Source organism: Semicossyphus pulcher, unplaced genomic scaffold, assembly GCF_022749685.1.
Source record: "Semicossyphus pulcher isolate SPU_LCO1_2020_fin unplaced genomic scaffold, fSemPul1.0.p SCAF_8, whole genome shotgun sequence".
Lineage (NCBI taxonomy): Eukaryota > Metazoa > Chordata > Actinopteri > Labriformes > Labridae > Semicossyphus > Semicossyphus pulcher.
Window position 1 is genome coordinate 20,566,858 of NW_027211759.1, and position 24,023 is coordinate 20,590,880.

General features: G+C 43.3%; 1 protein-coding gene across 1 annotated transcript in view; it reads right to left on the reverse strand.

Annotated features, from left to right (window-relative positions):
• The window catches only part of LOC138613527 (leucine-rich repeat-containing protein 4C-like), a 51,916-nt gene extending 36,962 nt beyond the window's left edge, over positions 1–14,954 (reverse strand). The window contains exon 1 of the mRNA XM_069687220.1: positions 14,891–14,954. The gene's annotated coding sequence lies outside the window, so the exon portion shown is untranslated. The remainder of the gene's footprint in view (positions 1–14,890) is intronic.
• Positions 14,955–24,023: the final 9,069 nt, after the last annotated feature.

Below are 24,023 nucleotides of genomic sequence, written 5' to 3' on the forward strand. Positions count from 1 at the left end.
TTTCCCCATTACCGGGGGGAACAGTGGAGCTGAAATCAGGCGGGGTATTGTCGCTCTCCTGCATTGGCTGAGTGATTGAAGGCACACAGGTTACGGGATTCTGCAGCACACGAGCTGCAGAGTGCTGGAGGATGTGGATAAACAGGTCTCTGAACCAATTAGTTTGCATAAAGGACAGTGAGATTAGCTAAAGGGAAAATGCAGAGATGAGAGATGAAGATACAGTACTTAGAGTTTAACATAGTGGACAGGATGGGAGAGTTTGGAAGGAGAGAGAGAGAGAATAAGAGGAATACCCCTTAAAGATCTTTTAACCATTAAATTCATTAGAAAAACAACTAAGCATACATGTCTTTTCCATCAGTGTTTCGCTTTATACTTTATAACACTGTATATTGAAGCTTGACTTCTTTATTACAAGTATAATAGACCCCTTATTTTATCATTTAAGAGCTTAACCATGTTTAACGGTAAAAGTAGGATTTTGCTAGAAAAATAAAATATAGACTTTTACAAATATAATATATAAATCATCAATTATGGGCCTCTATACATGTGTGTTGGTGAGTGTGTCTGCAGACCCTTGTGAGACCCTTCCATCTGCATCTATTCTGTTGTTTTGCTTTGCACAGGACGGTTAGCATGCTAGCGCAACAATAACCGGCGATTAGCATGCTAGCGCAAAGGTAACCGTGATGCTGTCGGTGTTAGCTCGGCGGGGTGGGCATGCTCTCGCACGAGAGAGTGAGAGTGAGCTTCTGGTGACGAAGAGCCCAGGAGGAGGGGCTTTGAGGGGTTTGAATGTGTTGTTGACAAAATGCAAGGAAAAATCCTACTTATTATTCCTTAACAAATAATCAGTGTATAGATAAAAATAGGACTCACTGTTTTCTGTTTTTACCAATCTAACAAAATATTCTTTAAGAAACTGATTGGTTGAAACCATAGACTGTATAAAAAGATGGACGACATGACAGCTCCCTAAAAGTGAAGCCAGAACATTTTGAGCGCCCCCTGCTGACTGGCTGCAGTATAGGTCATAAAGCCCGCCTCCTCCATGTTAACAGATGGGACATGAGTCAAATTAGAAAATCAAAATACACGCCAAATAAATGTTTCTCAAACATGGTTTCTGTTATTATAGTTAGTTCTTATCATGCTGATTTACGTCCAAGTGTTATTCCTAGTCCAAGTTATTTGATGCTGTCAAAAGGATGATTGACAGCTCTGTTGACAAATCGGGTCCTGCAGCCGATCTGTTCTGGATTAGCAGAGTAGAGGAGGAACGGCGAGAGGAGACGTAACTAAAACAATCACAACAGTCATTGAAGTTTACATACCTGTTAACGTCCGCTTCAGACCAACACAAGAAGCTGTTCTGCTGTTAAACTTGCCTTTTATTCCCTGGAAGTTAAGTGTGTGTTTTGGTTAGTGGGGGTGGCAACAGCGGCTCCACCTGCAGATCTCTACTGCGCAGTCTGCGTGTCAGCGCCTGTATTTGGCTTCAATTTTGTACAATGAGAGTAGATGGAGACGCATCGTTCATCTTTATGTACAGTCATTAATCTAAACTGATACTCGCTGGACTTTTTTGATCAAATGTTGTTTCCTGCTACAAAAAGATACTTATTATTATTATTATTATTATCAGCACACTTTTCTCTAAAGAAAAGCCACCACATAACCTTTCCTTGGTAGAATTGGACTGTAACATGCACAGTATTTGCACCAAACATAACCTGCATAATGTATCATACACTGCACGGTGTCTCATTAATCATATAGCAGTAAATAAACTACTAGTACTTGTTGCTTATTTCAAACGTAAAAAACATTAAATATAAACTACTGCTTTAATTAATTATTGATGGTTAAAGAGTTTTTTCTCCTCCTTGCTACTCTGCAGTTTAATGACTTCCCAACACACATCCTCATTTCCCCCTGTCTAATTGGGATAATAAACATGTATGTGTTAAAGGGACTGTCCTGTATGCTACCCAGGATCTCTCTTTGTCTCATTCCTACACTGTGTTTACTTTATTTATAAGCACATGTGGTCTCGCACATTTCTTAAGGTCTTTAAATCCTGTAACAGCCCCCGGGCATTGAGCTTAAAACATGGTAAATTACATTGGACCTCAGCTGCACTGAAAAAGGGGGAGGGCTCCCCCCACGCTATGTCAAAGTGTAATCCTGCATTTTAACACACTCCCTCAAGCTCTCTGTAGTCGTCCCAATGTAATTTTTTCTCTCTTTACTTTTGGGTAATTCGAAGACATAATCGTGGGGTTATGTCTGAGACGTGGGGGGCTTCTGCAAATTTCTTTCAGAATCTGCCAATCATAGAGCTGCAAAGTCTAGAAGCAGGAGCATCAGGGCACCTCAGGACGGAGAAGGTTTCCCGGTCCTGCTGAGCTGAATGACAGCCAAACACACAGTTGAAGAAACTGGTGCAGCAATGTTACACGACAGCAGGTCAGTAGGAAACTGGCAAGCGGACGTTAACTTGATGTCTGAGATCGTGAGCTTGTCAGCGCCACACAGCACGTTTGGTGCACAAAGAAGTCTTCTTGGTGTGTTGCCCATTTTCAAGGTGAGGGAGGTATCAAACTAAACGGATAATATATTTCACAGTCAAATAAAAGACTTAATGATGTGGCCACAAACAGTTTTATTCATGCATCTATTCAGTGAGTAAATACAATATACTGACCCTGTTCCTCAGGTGGATGGAGTTGCTCATAACTGCCTGAGCACAGTCCAATTTCTGGGATTTATTCTGTTTGATTAATTTCAGTGCTGCGGATGGTATTTACAGCTGAAATAAAGTTTATATCACACAATACATTATTCAGTTTAAAAGGTCATTTCAAGTTGGCCTGATGTTAAGCCCAGCAACTAGCTGGTGGGTGACTTGTATCGCTACACCGCTTATCCTGCTCAGGGTCGCAGGGGCTGGAGCCTAAGCCAACTGTCATTGGAGCGAGTGGCAGGGTACACCCTCGACTGATCGCCAGTCAATCACATTAGCAATGAGTTACCAATGAACCTAACGAGCATGTCTTTGGACTGTGGGAGGAAGCAGGACGACCTGGAGGAAACCCAAGAAAGCACAGGGAGAACATCAGGATGGTACCAGGAACCTTCTAGTTATGAGGCGCTAACCACTGCAGCACCGTGCAGCAAGAAATAACATATTCTTCCTTTTTTAGATGAAGTTTAGATTAAATAGTTTCAGTAATAAGCTTCAAACACACCCCGTCTCTTTTCAATATTAGGGGTGGGAGACAATTATATAACAATACCTCAAGATATCTGATTCACTTCTTTGGCCAATTTATTTACCCTCATTCACGTCATAAGCACCACCTTGAGTCATGAAGTAGTGAGTCGAAATCGCCGGGGAAATCTGTTCAGAGCGCCAAATGTTTGTAAATTAAAATATCAATAGATGGCGTCAATAGATAATTGTGCTGACGATATATTGCCGCATCGATGTTTTGTCCCAACCCTATTCAATATCATCAGACGATTAACAGCTGCTCTTCTTTGGAAACCTTAGCTAGATATTTCTGTGCAACTGGCAGCTCAGTTCACACGCTCATGCACCTTTGTCTTTCTCACATTCAGCAATGTAGCACCGCTGCAACGTGTGGCCACAACAGCAACAGTTACATAGTCCTGTTATAAAGGTCCACTATATGAATTGAAACATGCAACACCAAACAATTTTCAATCACAAGTTGCTAATTCAATTAGCGAGCCTGTATGTTCACGCTTATTAAATGTAGGTCCATCAGAGCGCACACATTTTCTTCCACCTTTACATTAACAGAAAAGCTCCATGCTGGGTTTTTCCAGCCGCGTGGAGCGACCATGCTGATATTGATGGACAGCAAGTGTTTCCTCTTTAATTCAAACAGCTTGTCAATATTTCAAAGAGATCTATTTGCCAAGGTCCTACTTTACATAAAAGTGTGTATCCATGGGCCAAAGGGGAGAAGGTTGTGCTACATTTTGATCTATAAACACAAAAAGATGCTTCTGAAAAAGATTTTAATCCACTTTAAAAGATTCATGCTGAACTTTCTCACTGTAGCGCTGAAACAATACAGTTCTTGTTAGCATCTTCTAGCATTGATCCATCAACTCATCTGGATTAGGGTCCACTTTGCAGAGACTCTTGTCACAATGCAGCTGATCCTTTGATGTGGGAACAAACGAGTCGAAAAAATGGCAGAACCATCTTACGGAGATTTGTTCTCCTATTTCACCGCTGAGAACACTAGATCTCCCCTAAGTCAGTGAATCTCTCTTCCTTCACAATGATGAAATCCTCCATTGTCAGGTTAAATGAGGGGATGGAGGATACTCGCTTTTTGGGGAGATATTACCCTCCTTACGCACTTCCCCTCTTCGCCGCGGCTATCCATTGAAGTCTATTTGCATCTCTTGACGTTTATAGGTTTGCTCCTTATACTCGCAGTGTAATTTATTTGACTTCTACAGCTCATTTACAGATTGATAGCTGCCATTCTTAACTGGCTTTAATGCATGCCTCATGACTGCCTAAAACTTACTGTGCTGGGTCTGACACTGTGCCAGAGCCTCCACACAGCCACTTTCATTCTTCATTAAAATCTCATTTGTCTTTGGCAGGCAGAAGCCAGCGCAACACCCTCTGCTTTTTGTATGCATCATTTTACTCGGTACAAGGAAACACAATTTGCCATTAAGGTTCATCTTTCAAAACCGAACACCAAAGGGAAACAAGTTCAAATGAGGGAGAAGTGCAGAGGGGGGGAGAGTTTTTCGCTCGATTGTTCTCGGCTCGCGCGGCCGATAAGGAAAACGGTGGAGCAGCAGTTCCTGACTTATACATCACACAATCAGGATGTGACACCAGTTTGTCCTTCAGAAGACCTTGCTCTGCGTTATCACCCGTGTCCATTGTGATCTCATCCAGGCTACAATAGGAGGAACTTGTTCCTGTTCTGCTTCTATACTGACGAGGTTTAGCCTTTTTTTTTTTTCTCGCCGTAAGGGACACCTCACATTCATACGACCTCTTTTAACTACAAAACTCCAGTTCAAGCATTGCTTAAAAAGAAAAAAAGAGCGCTGCAGAATTGTGCCCTAGAGACCTATGCAATATGATGGCCCGGACATGATAGGGCCTTTATAGAATAAAGAAACACCTAGAAGATGAAGCTAGAAAGAATGCGACTCTCTTTTATGCTTCGATTAGTGTTATGCAAATGCAGAGCGCACCGGTTTCAGGGGGGGAGGAAGAGGAAGGATTGCGTGCCAGTGACTGTAGGGGTCCCACCTGTTTCATCAGGCACAGAGGACCCTTTTAACCTGTCCACGCTGATCTGAAAAAAAACACATCTCCCAAAGGGCTTTGTCATCCTCCGCGACAACAGCTCACAGTGGATTTGCTTTTGAAACGGACGATTTAACAGAGACCACCTGGTTCCAAGGCTGTTTGTCCCCGTCTCTTCTTCCACGCAGATTACCCTGCATGCGACACTCGCCTGCAGATCAGATGCAGATTTAACTCAACGCACTCCTTTACATATCAATGGCGCTGGGAAAGGAGGGGAAACCCACATCATAGACGTTTGCGCTCGCCGCTTTTGAGGAACACAAAAGGATGCATTGAAGAAGGGCCGTCCACAGTGATCAACCTTTATTTCCCGACACCCACGCATTCTCACGCACACACACACTCACAAACCTCTGCAACACTCAGTCCCAGAGAGAGGCAATCCTCACAGCTCATGAATATTACACCGAGCTGGATCTGGGTCATTAATATGACACAGTCGTTACACTGGAGCCCAATTAGCAGTCAACATAGAGCCTGGAATGTTCCCCTGTTATAATACATAATCACTATATCACTGCGACAGACTCCAGAGCAGGGGAGGATCAAACCACACAATCACATACAAGAAATATCAAGGACTCTTCTGCGGATAGGTTGAAGAGAAGAGGAGGTCGTGGCTGCTCATGAATATTCGCCAGGAAACCTTTATGAAGAAGTAAGCTACCTTTTCCCTCTGACTTCCTCGCTGCATGAAATCCTCGGCTGTAAACAAACACAATTATGTAATGTTGTGGAAACAGCCTTGTTTGTGTGCTGCCCCTGCAGCCAGCAGGCCATCAAGCAAAAAGTCTCCCAGCGGGGGGGCAAAATGACGAAACACATTTTTGGGAAGTGTACAAAAAATATGGACATCACAAAACGCTACACAGAGCCATTAAAACAGTTTGCATCTTAACATACTCAACAAATCTTGAGAAATTAGTTCTGTACATAGATAATTTGACCTTTTCTTTCAGCGCAATCTGTCTGTACAGTCACCCTGCACCCATGCTGCAGCAATGACGCGATCCCTCACTGGCTTCCCACCCAAAAATAACAGGCTAAAATCATTTACAACCAAGCCGTAGCTGCTGGGAATCTAACTCGGGTCATGTGGGTATGGGTTGACCCCTGCTGTGTGTCCGAAAGTGTTTAGACTGTATACAAGGAAGGACGACATGACAGCTCCCTACAAGTGAAGCCAAAACCTCCCTATCGCCCCCTGCTGACTGGCTGCAGTGTAGGTCATAAAGCCAGCCTCCTCCATGTTAACAGATGGGACATGAGTCAAACTATAAAATCAAGCATGGTTTCTGTCATTATAGTTAGTTCTTATCAAGCTGATTTATTTCCAAGTCAACGCCATGATTGACAGCTCTGTTGACAGCTCCTCCATCGCCATGAATATCTGCTTCAGAACAACACACGACGCTGTTCTGCTGTTGAATGCGCCAACATGAGCGAACTTTGCTGTTTTTTTCAGGCAGTTAAATGTGAGTTTTGGTTGCCAGAAGGGTTAGGGTAAGATGCGCAAGATGGCAGCGCCTGCTTCCAGGACTATTTTGTCCCTTTGAAAAGGTTCATGCAACCATCAGTCCAACAGGATAACTTAAAGCATTCCCTAAATTCACGCCTCTCCCTTTAAAAGAGAAAACCCAGTTGTCCATTTTGATGTATTTTGTGGAATAAGTGATGCTGGTCCAACAATCTGCCTCATGTAGAAACATTCTTGGAAAGTGTTTATTTTTATTGGATATTATTAGACCCAATCTCGCCTCTTAGAAAACAACTCAATAAAAGACTACATGACATCAAAAAACAGATTTTTGTGGGGAAAGTTTTGTAGTTGATTTAAAACAAAAAGCTTTATTGGTCAGGAAAAGAAAGACCGTAAACAAAACGCGGTATTGTATAACCTGCATACGTAATCCATTTATACACAACACAATTGCACCCTACTTCCTTAAATACATTTCTATAAGTGCATACATCTGACGCAAAATATACTGACGTAGGTTTACGCTCAAACGTATCCGCCAATGATTCAATTATGTTAATTTATTCACTAAAAGGAAATAAAATATGACAAGGCCTTGAATGTTCCCATTATCTCTCCTCAGCGACAGACGGTCTGCAGCCAAAACGCTGAGGAGTCTGGCACGGGCTGCAGGAGGCTAGCCACTGGGCTGTGCTAATGCAAACAACACACACACACACACACACACACACACACACGTTTCACTCCTCCCATCAAGCATCATTTGCTACCTCTCGACGACCTCTTTTAACTACTTGCATGCATCAACTGAGTGTTGTTGTTTTCATTACCTGCGACCTGATTACCTTGTGAAAAATGTGGTTACTACGACGATTTGCATTTAATTCTTTGGCGTTTGTGGTTTATTTCAGGCCTTTATAACAACCTTATTATAAGCTCAAACAGCTGTGACATTCAAACTTTTAAATTAAATTGTCACCAGTATGGAAATAAAGCTTTTGTTTTTCCCTTTTTTAATTTGCTCATCCTGATTCCTGACAAGCTGCCTGTTTGGAAACAAGAGCAAGCGTTTCATTATATGAGGGCGGCATCTGCTCAAGATTAATTCTTGTTGTGTTGGTGGGAGATTACCCATTAACCAGGCATGCGTGAGCTCTCCCAGGCCCCCTTTTTTTTCCCCGCAGCTAGCGTCTCAATGCCCAAAGCATGTCTCTCTCCTCCCGTCGCGGTAAAGGAGCCGACTGAGAGCCCCTGTCACAGGGCCTTGACCTGAGCGGGGAAACAGACTGGTACCTCGGCAGACTCCGCGGAGACAACTAGGATTAAATCAAGTGTAAGTCTATCCTTGTCAGATCAAAACTATCATCGTAGGGCAGCCTTGCCTACATGCAGGTGCCAGGATGAGTGACACATTAAGGTCAGAGACTAACAAAGCGAGTGGGTAGCGAGAGAAATGCACACAGATACCGACACTCGCGGTGCTACACGCTCAGATGAACACACATCACGTTCACATGCATGCACGGGCGCTCATGAGTGAAAACAGATAAATAATTGTGAGCGCAAAGCAGAGGAGGAAGTGTGTCCTTAAACTGGAGCAATATTTGAAGGTTAAGTAAGGTTTTTGAGCAATCAGAAGTTTTCTTTGTGATTTAACGTACCGGTGTGTCTTCATAGATGTTACAATCTGCACGTTACCTGCTCAACAGTCCGTGAACGTGTGACTGCTGGCCGGGGTGCGACCATGCTGTGTTGCATTCTGACCGATGACCAGACTCCTGCGACAAAGCCGAGCGACCGTCTCATTGCCAGCCAGATCAGGTTCAATGTGCTAAAAAGCGGATCTGAGAGACAGACGGCGAAGCTCGACCCAGATGTCCAGATCCGCAGACGCTCGTTCTGCACCCCTGGGTCTGCAGAAGGCGGCGGTTTAGGAGGGCACGAACACACAGAGTTATGTCTGTGTGGAAATCATCAGAGAGATGAGGGGTGTATTAGCAGCGCTGTCATTTTGATGGTTGTACTTTTTGTTCCTCCAAGAGACACATTATTGCACTGTGCATAATGAGCAAAACTGAATTGAATGCATAATCATGGAGGCCAAAGCCACCTTTTCTATTTTGCATGTTATCCTTCATGCAAAGGTAATTTAAGTACATTATGTACTCGTTATGAATATTTGCCTTTGTCTTTGTCTCTCTCCAAAGAGCTTATTAGATTTGATTTTAAAAGAAAACCCTGGGGAGGTAATGTGAGTTTTTTTCATGAATTAGCAGCCACCTGTTCAGAGCAGTCACAGCATGATGAGACTAGTTGCTGGTGCAGCCTCGCTCAGGGTCAAACCCTGATGAATGCGACTGAAATGCATTGGTTTTTACTATTACAGCTTTGTGAGGCGTTCTCAAAGGGCACCTGAATTTTTCATTCCGTTTTGTCTTCTGCTCAATTTGATTCATGCACATTGCAGGAGCTGCAAGGGTTGGACTGATTTCTTGTCCTTCTGCACCCCCTGCTTCCTCTGTTTCCTGTATCATGATAGTTTCACCTGGAGAAACATTGCTGCAAATTAAGTGAAAGGCTTTTTCCTGTATTTGTTAGAGAGCCGAGTACAACATCTTTGCGACTCCTCCCCCCCTGCAGATAAAGCTCACAATTTGTTATGGACAAAACAGTGTATGAAGGAAATGCCTCCTCTCCTCTGGGGAGAAGCCCATCAGCTCTAACAGGTCAAGTATCCATTATAGCTACAGGGCATTTTCTTTCATCTGAAAAACACGACGAGTTTAAAAGGTAAGCAGTGCATCCTCCTGCACGCACATGCACATGCTTGTGTCTACTGTTGTATAACACAGCCTCTCTTTGTCTCCCCTCTCAGACTGAGAAAGTGACTAACGTGGCTGACAGGATACTGGCAGCGTGTGATGAAAATTCACTTTAATGAACCTGGATACGAGCGTCATTTCCAGGAGACAAACAGTCGGTGCATTTTTTAAATAGCCTGAAGTATTAAATCGAGATTCTTACTGGTTTTGTCACTGAAGGCTCGTGTCCACTGACAACCTCTATTTTAGCTAGAAGCTCATAAGCTGCCGGGGGATGCGCTAGTTATGGCTCTGTTGCTATGCGACCACTAAAAACCTGTTTGAAGGGCATCTCTCCAGTTCAAATGTTTTTAACTTTGAGTGTTTAGAGCACAGAGCACCCAGCGTGCTCAGCTCACTCTAAATTCCACTGTCAACAACAAGAAGATTGAGAAGACGGCGCTGGAGAGGAAGGTCTTCTTTCATACCCTGCCTTCAATTTTCTTTTTTATTATCCTCTTGTTTTTTTCCAGAGGACTTAAATATCTTCGTATACGAGGCACAATCTGGAGAAAGGAAAAGGGGGGGCAGTAAGAGATAGCCTGCCACCTTTTCCCAGCCTGTTTAACCTTTTAATTTAGCAGCAGGGATTACTGGCCAGGGCCAGTATCACTTTAAACAGATGCTGCAGGCGCCCCCAAGGCAGGATGAATGACAGAGGCACATATGTATATATTTCTGCGAGCGTGCGTGAGAGTATTTGTGCTGTACTCCTGCAAAGCTGTTATTAAAGGAGCAGTGGAGTCGGAGCCTACCTCGGGTGCTGCCGCTCACATTTGAGCGCCATGTGACATTACAGTGAGGTCAAGAAAAGAAAAAGCTGGCAGCGCAGAGGAAGGTGAAGACTACTAAGTCGAAAAGGCACCCTCATCATGACTGGCAAGGTGGGTGATGCAAGGCAAGTGGTGAGTAATGATGCGCCCAGAATTCAGGTCGACGCTCTTAGCTGAATTGTACGAAGGAGGCGAGGAAACAGAGAGATAGTGCCGGGGTTGGAAGAATTCCTTTTTAGCCCTGAGTCACAGCCGCAAATACATTTCAAGGTGTATTGTTCCAAAATAGCAAAAACACAAGCAAACACCTCCAAACGTTGCCATGCGGAACACTTATCTATATTCCATTTAATCCACTGCTGTTCCTGCGATAAGGGAGGCAGATGAGGGAGGCAGAGAGAGAGGGAAGCAGTGCTCCCTGGCCACTAGAATGACAGAATGGCACTTTTATGATGTCTCCCAGATTATTCCCCAAGATGGATGGGCCGAGTTGGAACGCCAATTGATTAATCCATCGACTGACGGAATGTGCTGCGGCCGTCCCCGTGCTCAGCTGTTCTTTCCCTGGACAGAGGATTCGGCCAGACATGCTGGAGAGGATGACTAATGAAGGAGGCTACTGAAGATACTGTGTCTGTGTGTGTGTGTGTGCGTGATGCATGCTTGTGTCCTGCTAATATAATAAACAAAATAAAGTCTGGGGTTTTGGACGATCATCTAAAGCAGACTGAAAAATACTCCCAAATAAAGACTATAGCTGGATGCTTTTGTGACAAATTGCGACATGTTTACAGCCAAGCAGCCTGACCACAGCTCTCCCCTCACAGCAGAGCCTGCGTCACCCACCAGCAGCTCGGTTTAAAAAGAAACTGTTTTTATTTTTATCACATTCACAAAAGCTGCCTGTGATGCAGATTTACAACAGCGTGACAGTGACCATCATCTTAGAGCTTACTCACTCTCGGCTTTCACAAGCCAAGAGTGAGTAAGCTTCTAAGGTGACTCTCTTGTTGCTGCAAATATGCGTGATTAATCCCAAAAATACTGACATCATGTGTAAAAGCAGCAATTTTCAGTCATGATGCACTTTGCAACTTAAGTCACTGCGGCTATTGAACAGACATCAAAATTCATGTCATTATGTAAGGGATAATGTACAGTGAGTGAGTTATTATAGTATAATGGAACCCCAAACACCCTGAATTATCCTGCATGTTACACTTACTAAAAAAATCCAGATTTTGATTCAAAATTTTGACTTGGTGTCTGGGTGACATTTGCGGAAAAAATCACAAGCAGCGCCCAGTTAGTGACGCGTTTTCCATCACCAAGCAGTGGTTGGTCTGGAGGGTAGGTGGAGCTGAGCGGCTGCTTTTCCGGTCTCTGCAAGTGTTGCGAGTAAACAGTAATCTACTATGGCTGAACAAGCAAAGAAAAGATCGATAAACAATAAGTGAAAATACAAAGAAAAAGAAACAAACTCGACGCTCAGATGAAGGCAAACAGTCTAAAAAGGAAAGCGACCGTCAGCGAGGAAAATCAAGAGTTACAACCACTAAGACGCCACATGCAACACCGTCTTGTTATCTGGGACGTGTGCTCCCGCAATTACCGTTTATCGCCAAAGGTGCCGCCAAAAAGAACGCTCAGGATTAGCAGTTTAAATAAAGTTTTGATCTCTTCCGCTAAAAAGAAAATAATCCCACAGTAAATGAGCCAATATCAAGTTACACGACTTCTTTCTGCGGTTTAATATGAAAAAAGTTAGTCCTCCAGTTTCTGTGAGAAATAAAAGACCTCAGACTGCAGAAATTAACCAATCAGAATCGAATATTAAACACAGCCGTGTAATAAAAGATTCTAATAAACTGGGTGCAAGATACATTATATTAGGAAGCACATTTATCGCCTTTGGTTTGTGTTGCATTAGAAACCACAATGTTTGAAACTGCTGTCACTCCAAATACCCAAGGGATTAGAATCATATAGGAATATACTCTGCAGGCTATGTTATGAAATTAAATGCAACACACCTGATATTTCAATCTGGGCTCATGGGCAAACCTACTACAGCTTTCATATATAATTCCTTCACTATATATTGTTTTGTAATGTGGTGTCTCTAATCCATTATGTGCATGAAGTCAACCTACAAAGGCGTCTTTCACCTCCAGCAGTACAAGGCCCCCAGCTCCTCTCCGCTCCCCCACTCCAGACCCCCTGCAACACAGTGCTGGTCTTCCACACAATAGGCAAGGGAGTAGATCACTGTAACTTCCCCTCTTCTCTTTGAATGAAACCCCTTGAGTCTTTATACCCAGAGAAGATGAGAAATGTCGGGGTAGCTCCATTATTGATACAAGTCCCCAGCAGTGAAAGAAATGAATGCTAATGGTGTCCTAAGCCGGGCTTTACTGAGATTAATCCGATTTAAGAAATGAACATTTTATTATAAGGCACAAAGTGCTGGGCCCTGATCTGGACTGAGTCACAGGCTGAGGAGGACTGAAAAAAAAATGATATAAGGCATTGTGGGAATGGAACATGGGTATACAGGCTGTCGCTTTGCAAGACCCTGGCACCTCATTGCAGTCGTGCCCTTTTCCAGCTGACAGGTTCATTAATTTTCTGACACGGCTGCTTGGAATGATGTGAAATAGATAAGTCAGACAACAATGGCTGGAGAAATTGGACATAAAACAGATGTCTGAGGAAGCAACATTATCGTCTGAAGACTGAGCAGCAGGAAGTCCCTCTCGGTCCCTGTGCTGCACCTGCTCTCAGGCTGTTTCCCACTGCTTAGACGGACTAATAGGGACACGCTGGGGATACAGCTGTTGTCACTCTAGCATAGAGAAATAAACAAACACAGCTCCCGAGTGGGTTCCCAGCGAATCAGTCAGATTTAAAGTCATTTTCTCCTTATGTTGGTGTCATATTTTTACACAGCCTATGACATCCCGCACCTACAGCCCACATTCATCTCCAAGAGAGAATCTCTGCAGGGATGAGTAGGTTTGAGAAGTGTTAAATGGGGAGGAGAAGAAGTCTCTCTACTTATTCCTATGAATCACTCTGCGCCAGTTGCCAACAAACAATCTGGGGAATATGTAGGGAGGATTTATCATGCTTCAGCCTCTGACAGGGCAAAAAACATAAAAATCAGCAGTCTAATTTGTCTCCCCAAGGTGGTGTCACTCCATCATTCGGAGGGCTTTTCTTTCAGCGGGTGAATAATGTTCGCCATGTTTCTCACTTTCACAGGTGAGAGATGCAATCCATTCTTTGTCTGAGGAGTGACAGCCACCTCTATTTATGCTTTTAACACCAACACTGCTTCATCAGCGACATGACTGACGTCTATTTTTAAGCCCACTTGAAAAATCCAACACATCTGATGTGTTTGAGTTGACCTTTGTTTAGGGAAATTAGCAGCAAATGATATCTTAATCCTTAATTTATAAAGGCACGTAGATAGAAGTAGATAGATAGATAGATAGATAGATAGATAGATGTACATCACAGGCATAAACCCTCTCATGTGTCATCTGTTGCTTCACAGCATACTGGGGAAAAAGGATTATGTATTCAGCTGACTGGAGGCTCAGATTTTTCAGCCAGGAACTACAACATCCATGTCCTCTCCAGCTGAGCAGAGGCAGATCTAAAAGACGGCAGATTTTAATTTCAGCACCACGCAAGAAGGACAGCTCCCTCCCAGGCTTCCACTGAGGCCGTGAACAAGCGCCTTCTGTGTGCGCCATGCCAAGAAAAAGAAGAAGAAGGAGAAGAAACGAACCAATGTGCAATGCTTGAATTTTAAATTCCAATGCTAAATATTTGATATATATCATGCATCATCCCCCTAAAGGTTACCACAGCATACAGATAGTGCTACATATGGCAGGCTGTCAATGTAGGTTGAGAGTATCCAGGTATGGGTAAAAGTGAATTGGTGGGTTGCGTTCAGCACGTTAGACGCGTTATTTCTTTCATAAATATGCACTTTGCTCTTCTTTGTAGAAAGCCAAAGATTTTTATTTCACTCTTGCATGACGTCCACGTTTGATGCCACGCACTCAACTCAAGGGCGCGCGGTGAAACGCAAGCAGCCCGACGCGAGCGCGCACATCTTCTCCTTATCTTCTAAATCAGCGCGTGATTACAGATCTTTTATTCAGAGGCCGCAGTGTGAGTGACGGGGAAGCCTGGGGATTCATTTGCCCTGATTTAATTCATATCAATGCAGTAATCAAAAAGAAGATGGAAAAACTACAACATTTGGACATCCAACTGCTAGAACAGGCGGGATTGGGGTAGTTATGTTATATGCACGAGTAAGACAATCACACCGACAGAATTTCTTCCACCACAAACACAAACTTACTTGTTCATAAAGACGCCGAGGTCTGCAGGATCTCTGCTCTGCACGGAGACGGGTCCCTCTTCCGCTCCCTCCCCAAAAACTGCATCGAAAAAACATCCGCAATTCTCAGGCGATTTTGCAGAATCCGAGGTGATATTTTCTTGTCAGACACATTTTGCTCCTTCTCTTAAAACGACGTGGTATGTAATCCACACATCAGTCTGTATGACATGCCTTTAACTCTCACAGTGGCTATAACACATCCGATATTTCCTCTTCTTCTTTTTTCAGGATGCAAAGAACACGCAGGCACCCACAAGTGCCATTGTTGAAACTACTCTCCCGATGCGAAAAAGATACCCACTGTGGTCCCAGATTTTCTCCAATTGATGACTTAGGTCAATGTGAAGCTACACTGTTTGTATTTTCTCTAGAAACTATATCAAATCTTTCAAAAGTAGCCTCTCCACAGCGTGTAGAGCGCAGAGAACCTCGTGTGGTCAATTTCCAGGTAGATCCATCCTGAAAAGCTCGTCATTGGACACTAGGCTATAGCAGACAATCATCCATACATAGCGGGGCAGAGGTTGGTTATTTTAAAGTCCAGCTCGCTCTCCTTTCCGAATGTAACTTTTCTTCAAGTCCCTTTTACTTCTTAGTCATCAACGCTGCTGAATCTGATTAGATTTCACCTCACAACCCAGTGCGGATTCCAAGACGCTTATTTCTATTTTCCCTCCTGGTTATAGTTAACGATTGAACTGGTATCCTATGCGTGGGAGGATTGATAAAGTTTCCGAGAATAAGCAATATCTCTCTCTTCTCTTCAGGTTCTCCATTTTCGAGAGGAAAAATGCTTTAATCGAGGATGCAACATCGAGAGGGGAAAAAAATCCAGCAGGTATCCTCAAGAAGCCTTTAAAACCCCATCAGGCATTCAGGCAGCGTTCGCAGTGAAAGAAGCCTTCGTTGTGCTCAAATTTTTTTTACATGTTTTCCGCGCTGATCCCTGATTCAGACTGTCTGGACGGGAGTTATAGTTCACCAAAGGCGGGCATCACTTCTGCGCTCTCGTTCCAACCGTGTACGCATCTCGCCGATTCAATTCTCGCTGATCCATCGATGAGACACACACATAAGGGGAGGTAAAATGTGTTTTAAGGGTTATTATCCACAGAATACTGATCGTCCGAGCCCCCACTTCTCCTCTCCTGTCGACTGCAGGGTGTTTTAAGCTTCTTGTGCTCACAGATGATTCCGCTCCAATACGCGCGGGCAGGCTGTATCCATCGGTGCGCTTTACAGTACCTTAGTGCGCTCGGGCATTTACGTACATCCCTCCAAAAAACGCACGGCGCAGCGATAGACGGACACTGAATTGATTAGTGCACGAGGGGGGCTTCATGTAGGTTACCTCCCACTGACAAGCTGCTCTCCCCAAGTGAGCCTGTTCCGCCAGTCACTGCTGGTGGATCGGAGAGGCAGCCGCAGGACTGGAGCAGCGAGGGCAGGAAATATTGTTCCCCCCCCCCCCCCCCCCCCCTCTCTTTCAGACTTCACGTTTCTCTGTCGGAACTTCTGCGGCTGCCAAAATGTCTCTACTGCAGGAATCTCACCCAGAAGACTGGCTTTCATTAATTGATTATTGCCCTCTGTTCTTCTCCTTCATTGGTCAGTTTTAAAAGGTAATGGAAGTTGTTGTTTACGCGCGCACTATTTTTTTGTGCGTGTGCGTGTGAGAGAGAGAAAAGAGAGGGTTAGAGAGACACACAGAGAGAAAGATTCCTCCCATGTGTCTCCTGCAAACGGGACACGACTGCCACCTACCGGCTTCCGTCGCCTGCTTGCTGTATGATAGTGGCCTCAGGCCGATTGTCGCATAGGATTGCTCTCCCATGACAGACTGCGCTGTGTTTATATAGGGTTATATATACACACCATATCTGTTTGTATTCTAAAAAGCTGCAGGGTACAACATGAGACATATAGGCTTACATAATTGTTTCATGGTGGAGAGAACAGTAAGCACAGTGTCAGGATAGAATAAGTGTCAAAGCACATGAGGGTGGGACTGTGACACGTTTGGCAAACCAGCAACGGTTTAATATGTGTTGTAATCTCTCTCAGGCGTCACCGTTTATAAACGCTAGATTTATGTTATGAACTATGAAATGCTCATTGCACATTTTCAACATGAAGACTTCACCTCTTCGGAGAGATTATTGCTTTAAAACGTTTATCTCAAGCAACCTGCTGCACACCACGTAGCATGCTAAACTCTGCGCTGTGAGATGCTTAAAAAAAAGGATGAATTTGCAGACAGAAGAGTGCGAGAATGCCCCCATCTGTACGAGTACGCATTCACAGGCCATGCCATGGTAGATGTGAGAAAACATTTGAATGCCAGAGCAGGGATGTGTCCATCGAACTGTCAACATCCCATCTCATTTCCCTCGGTGCTGAAAGCGTTGCATCATTCATCCGTCTTCATAACTGTCGACCTGCCCTGTCTGTGTGTCTGCCATATGGTTGTAAAGAGCGCCGCCCTCTTGCTTTCCAGTCGAAGGAGACATCATTAAATAACTCCTTTTTCACCCACCATTCTTCTCGCCTCACGCTTTCCTCGGCCCAGACCAAGCGGGCGAATGAAACCTATTAAACCCACTTTGCTCGCTCTAAGATCGGCCAGCAGTGTTTTTGTATAATTCCCCTTTCAATCCATAACGTCTCCACGCCATTCCCATGTAACTGCAGAGGGTCACTTCTGAGTGCTCACTTACGTAATTGGTGTCATGTTGCCATATGACAGCTTGGCTGAATGGTTTTGATTTAAAGCTTTTGCTCTTCCACCTGCTGAGTGTCTGAGGATGTCTGGTGATGCTCCTTACTTCTTTACGTCTTATTCGCTGTGTGGGAACCATCAGTGGAGGCCATATTTTGTTGATTTATGTAGCTTTTGAGACTATAGAGTTTTTGCTTGTGGATAGACAGATCTTTTTTACCATGAACCTATCACCTTAAACACATTTCCTAAAGGAGTAGTTCAGTATTTTTAAACCTGGGCCCTAATTTAAACCTGGACGAGCAAAGCACGTCCACTTAAAGCGCTCCTTTTTCCCACTGACAGGCTCAGATTGTTGCTCAAGGTGTCCAACAACATGACGGAAATGATCCCTACAAGACTAAATTCCTTTTTGTGTAACCAGAAACAGTGACATTTCTAGGTAAAGAATTTGTTGAATAGTTGCCCGTGTGGTCCCTGTGGTCTTGGCCGCCTGCTCCAGTTTATTCTGGGCACATGAACGAACGTCTGCAGCACAGCCCTGTTGATCAGAGGGGGGGAAACCCTCCGACGTGGTCACACTGCGTTGTGTAGTGTCATACCTGGTCACCCCTGACCATGGAATTCAAATGCCTTATCTTCATCGTCAAAATCAGGTAAATATATTCGGCCATGGCTTTTGAAATATATTTCTGCTGGCGGTCGTCAAATCCTCTCTCCAACTCTAACTCACGCTTCCACCGTCCTGTTCAGGTTACATCTCACCAGCCTTGAGATTTCAGAGCGAGACTTCTGTTTCTGGTTTCACAAAAAGGATCTTACTCTTGTAGGGATCATTTCCGTAATGTTGTCGGACACCTGGAGCAACGATCTGAGGCCAGTCAGTGGCAAAAAGCAGCACTTTCAGTGGACGCACTTTGATCGGGCGCAGTTGCCCGGCAGAGGCTATCTACTGGACTGTTTTTGTTCCTATGAGTCATAGCGAACTTCTCCTTTAACTGTAAAAAAAATGATTCAAAATCTTCTTTCCGCTCACATAAAACCAGGAATCAGGTTGTGCTGATGCCATCAGAGGTCTCGCCCACTATTGGAACATGACAGTAAAGATCACCCTGTCCTTGGAGGAGCTTTAAGCGCTGTTGGGCTGCCATTGTAAACAATGTGACCTTGTTCCTGAAAGGGCAAGAAACATACAAGACTCTCGGGGCCAGTTATTCTTGGAGTGGCAAGGGCAAGTAAAAAACCTTACTTAAGGGAATGCTCCCGTATAGATTATTGGTTATGCTTTCAGCGTCCTCGTAAAAAAGAGGCTTGCTCGACATTAATAATGAGAATTACACACGCAGCAGCAGTGCTGGTGTAGGCTTTAAAATCATCTTTTTTTACCAGGCTGCGCTCTTTATCATCACTTTACCAACACCACCCCGAAAAAGCCGCTGTTTTGACAGAGGAGGGGGAAAAGTAGCGAGGAGGCATTCAGGGACGGCTTAAGGCACTCAGATCTCTTCCCTTCCCTGAGAGTGTTATGTTGTCAGGGCCTGAATAATACATGTGTTGGGATGCAATTAGATAATGTAATAATCATGTTGGGTATGCCATGTAGGTCTCCACCAGTGATCAAAAGGAATATATGGACACATGGCATAGGTTTATCCAAACATAAGGAGTTAAGAGCGTAAGCACATGCAGTGCTCCAGATACAATCTCAGCTTATCGCTCTGATCTGCAAATGTCAGCTGAGAAAATCTTTCACACTTCAAATCATGTATCCCACCAGTTGGACTTTGTTATTCTTAAAATTCAGTGTTATTTTTAAAAAGCACACGCTTTAACACCCCTCCGCCTGTGTGATCTTCCTCCCAAAAATAGTTACCTGCTCAGAGGCTGTGCGAGAGCGGGGGTACTGTGGCACCTTCAGCCGCCCCTTTTAAAAGGAGGCTCTGAATACATTAATAATGTGTGTTTTTTATTTTGAGATCTGCCATTTATTATTCATGATGTTGTTTCGGAGGGTATGAGACATCACTCCTGATATCCTGCAAGGCTCCGAGGCGTCGGAATAAAGAAGTCAGGTGTGCGGTAAGACGGAGAAGCGAGTGTGTGAGTGTGTCACACCCCGGGTTGTGTTGTCTCTCTCTCTCTCTCTGTCCGATGTTTGATTTCCACTGTACTCTCTGTAAACACCTCCGAAATTAGTTTAGTGCGGAGTCAGTGAGAGAAATTCCACAAACACAACGGTGACAATGTTTCATCAAATACCACAGCCTTGATAATCAGGTGCATCGATGTGTTTGCCCTTGTTTTTAATCTCCCCTTTGATCCACTCTAATCTCCAACTGTACTTCTTATGCAAGGCTTCCTTCGGCCCACAGGGCTCGTGATTGAAGAGTGATTCTTAGTTTCCATTCTGCGCCACTCTTGGCTCAGGTTCTCGATTCACCCCTGTATCTAGGGTAAATTAAAATAATTCAAAGCACCCTAATAAAACTCCCTAAGCTACTTCTACTGCATAATATAACTGTGAGAGAGGCAGGGCGGCCGGCTGAGTCGTTGGATATTGGCTGCGGCTCAAAGCGTCGGCATCACGAGATGAGAAGGCCCACACTCAGGGAAGGAGGAATCAGCTGATGATCAGTATTTGATCAGTATGTTAGTTATCGTATCATGGAGAATCATCATCTGTCAGTGGTGTCCTTTAAAATGTAAAAGTGAAATAAGCATTAGTAACACGTGCACAAATTGTTTCATTTCCAGCTGGATGCGTACAAGCATGCTTCCAATGGGGAAGGTCGGCATCAGCATAGAGAGCATATACCAGCAAATCTGATCCAATTTATAGCACCTAAAATACATAAATAATAAATACATGTAAATTGAGATTAATGTTTTTAAAGGGGGATTTGTGAGTGTAAAGGATTAAAGTTAAGATGCTTGTTTTAATCAAGATTTGCATGATAATTGTCCTTATTAGCCTAATTTAAAGTCTGGAAGAAAATTTAAGGTTCAAGTTTTTCTTTGTTCTTTTTCATGTTGCTTTACGCATGTTGGCTGTCATATATTTTTGTTCATTTGTATGGCCACAATAGGCAGTTTGGACCATGTTCACCCACTTCACCAACAATTCTCAAAATTAGTCATATTTGACCGTAAAGATCTCAAAGACTTTTATTTAAATAAATGTCTGTTAAGTCACCATCTATCGCTGAATGAGGTAACACAATGATGACTGAGCCGATGGCCCACTGATGAAAGCCTTAGCATTTGCAGTATATAGTATTATTACAGACCGGGTGTCTGTGGCCAAAAAAGTGTGTGGTCCAGTGTCACCCAGTTAGTGACGCGTTTTCCATCAGACAGCAGTGGTTAGTCTGCCAGAGAGGGTAGGCGGAGCTAAGTGGCTGCTTTAACGGTCTCAGGAAACAAACAAAGAAAAGATGGATGACTACAGATACAACTTGAAAAATAAGTGAAAATCCAAAGAAAAAGAAACAAATTCGACGCTCAGATGAAGGCAAACAGTCTAAAAAAGAAAGCGACCGTCAGAGAGGAAAAAGCTACAACCGGAGCCAACTGTGGACGACACACGTGCAACACTGTCTGGATATCTGGGAAGTGTGCTCCCGCAATTACCGTTTATCGCCATAGGTGCCGCTAAAGAGAGTGAAATGTGATCTTCAGGATTACAACTTTAAAGGAGGACCCAACCACAAGATCCAAATGGTATTCAGGGAAAATTTTAGTGCCAATTCTCTTTGAGAAATTCAGTTCAAAATTGCACGATAATTATAAATAAGAAAATTGGAAATTCCTTCTGTTTTATTTTGACAGAATACACAGTTTTAACTCATTAATTTTTTGTTGGCTATGAAATATTATTGTTCGTTTTTATTGCCAGAATAGGCTGTTTGGACCATGTTCGCCCACCTTCGCCCAATTCGACCTTAAGAAGGACCCAAAGACACGATCCAAATGTTATGCCAGGGAAAAATAAAAGTTGAATTTACAATTTTGGATGAGTACCAATTCTTTTAGAGAAAACACGAGCTCTGTCAGAACAGAAGACATATTGCCACACATACAGCCATTTGAATCTCCGCCACAGCTTGGCCATACGGTTAAATACAGCTTAAACAAATATGGACAAACTTTGAGGCATGGGGGCACGTTTACGGGAGGTCTGGTTGCTGTAACGCGTGGGCATTAAGCAATTATGTATTCCTTTCAGCCTGTGTGCAACTTCTTTGTGGGTCATGACTCAGTGCAAATATCACAATTTTTGTGATGCAAAGATGATGTAGGCAGTTGAAATGTACTGTGTTAAATTTGATGGAGAGGGAGGCAATACGGGAAAATGATATTGGCGCTACAGAGAATGATGAAATGTACAATTTAAGGTCCGTCCAAAATTTGAATGTTTGTGACTCGAGCAAGCTTGGTAGTTCGGTCTCACTTCATTTGTGCACAATGAGCTGAACGTTTTGTTCAAATCTCTGGGATTGAATCACATGTACTGTGCGTCTATTTACGGCAAGGTGAGTGCAAAACAGAAAATATGATGATGAAAACACCTGAGAAAGATGTTTTATTTGTAAAGCTCTTACAGGAAAATTACCATCTTACTGAACAGAACTTATTCAATTCTCCGAGGGGTTTAATCAGACCTGCTTCAAACCAATTACTGTTACATGTTCCTCAAGTTAGGACAGAACTGGGAAAGGCTGCTTTTTGTTAGTCAGCGCCTGACTCCTGGAACAACATACAACGTCTTCCTTAAGTAAATGGACTTTTAAGTGCACCTTATTTATTTGTTTTACCCATTTTAATCACTGAACTTACTTAAAGGAGCAATTCTCCCCTGGAAAAAGCCGCTGTCAGTCAAAGCTGGTGTTCTCTGTAATCGATAGAAGCAATAATATTTGAAATTGGCGCCATAGCTGTGGAGAAAGTTGTACAAACAGCTCGTGGTTTCGCCCATTCTACATTCCTACAACACCCAGCATGCATTGCAACCCTCCCTCTGAAAGGAATGGCCCAGCGAGATCCGCTGGAGTGAAATACTACCGTTTTCCAGTCAAGGACATTGATCGCTGCAGGCAATGGCTCAGAGCGGTACAGGATCTGAAATACAACGAGAATATACCGGTGGATGGTCTAAAAAAACCTTCAGGTCGGCAGTCTACTTTTCAAACCTGACAAATTTAAACAAGACATGACATCGGAGGTGGGAGTCTTAGATTGAGGAAGTGTAGTTTAGCGAGCTCCCTGGCCTCCGCCAGATGACGCGTTTAGCGTTTTCCAGGGCCCGTTGGAGAAGTGGATAGCGTCCTCCAAAGGCACAGAGCATTTTCTTTCTACCACAATGGCATTCGCTCCCCATAATAACATGATAGGACTGAGGTTGAAAATCAGCGAACTGACCCTTTAACTATTTTACTACATTTTAGGCTTCATCTAATACAAAATATTTTATTTTATCTTTTAATTGTCTTCACGTTTACACTGGAATATATCCCCCGTTTGGTGATTTGATTGGCCTTTTATCAATCGTCATTCTTCTGCTTCTTATAATGCTTGTTAAAATGTCTTTTTATTGTTTCTGTAATTTACTCGATATCATTGTAAATGAGGGTTGCCCCTCAATGGTCTCTCAAGTATAAATAATGGTTGATTTATTGATACCAAAGCAATATGTAGTGTAATGTAAGAGATTATAAAGTAAGGTTAAACATATAGAGTTTAATCCCAGATATAAAGTATGTCAAAGGGCCATGAATACTGTCTTCTGTGTTATGAAATGTTATGTCAATGTTTTTTTGTATCCTAACCTCAAGTTTTATGTTGCACATGGAGCTGCTGTGATGCAAGAAAAAGTCAGACTTGGTCTGACAATGAAGAATTATCTATCCGTCTGTCTCACGTCAATTGCCTGGACTTCCTCATCTAACACACAATTGTTTTGTTTCTTTATTTTATTCTTTTGTAGTTTGGGGTGACAAAGCCTGTCTATACAATGAGAGAGTTTCACATTGTTTAAGGGGAAAGAAAGCGAAATCAGTCCTCACTATACATGAATACTGCATAGAAACATCCTCTATTTGCTGCAAGTGAAGAACGTATTGAGAGATTATCACGCAGTGACCAAAGCTATCCCGAACACTTTTATCTCCGGAATTAAGCTGGGATTTATTAGTCATTAGCAGTTTCCTCCATCATTCATCACACTTTTTTTATATCCCCCAATGAATATTCTTAATGTCCTCATCTCAGAATGTAGAGCGCTGCCTGCCCGTTCATATATTGTTTTTATCTGCTGCTCCATCCATCAAACACCGTGTAAAACACCCTGTCCAAAACGCTGTAGAAATCGATAAC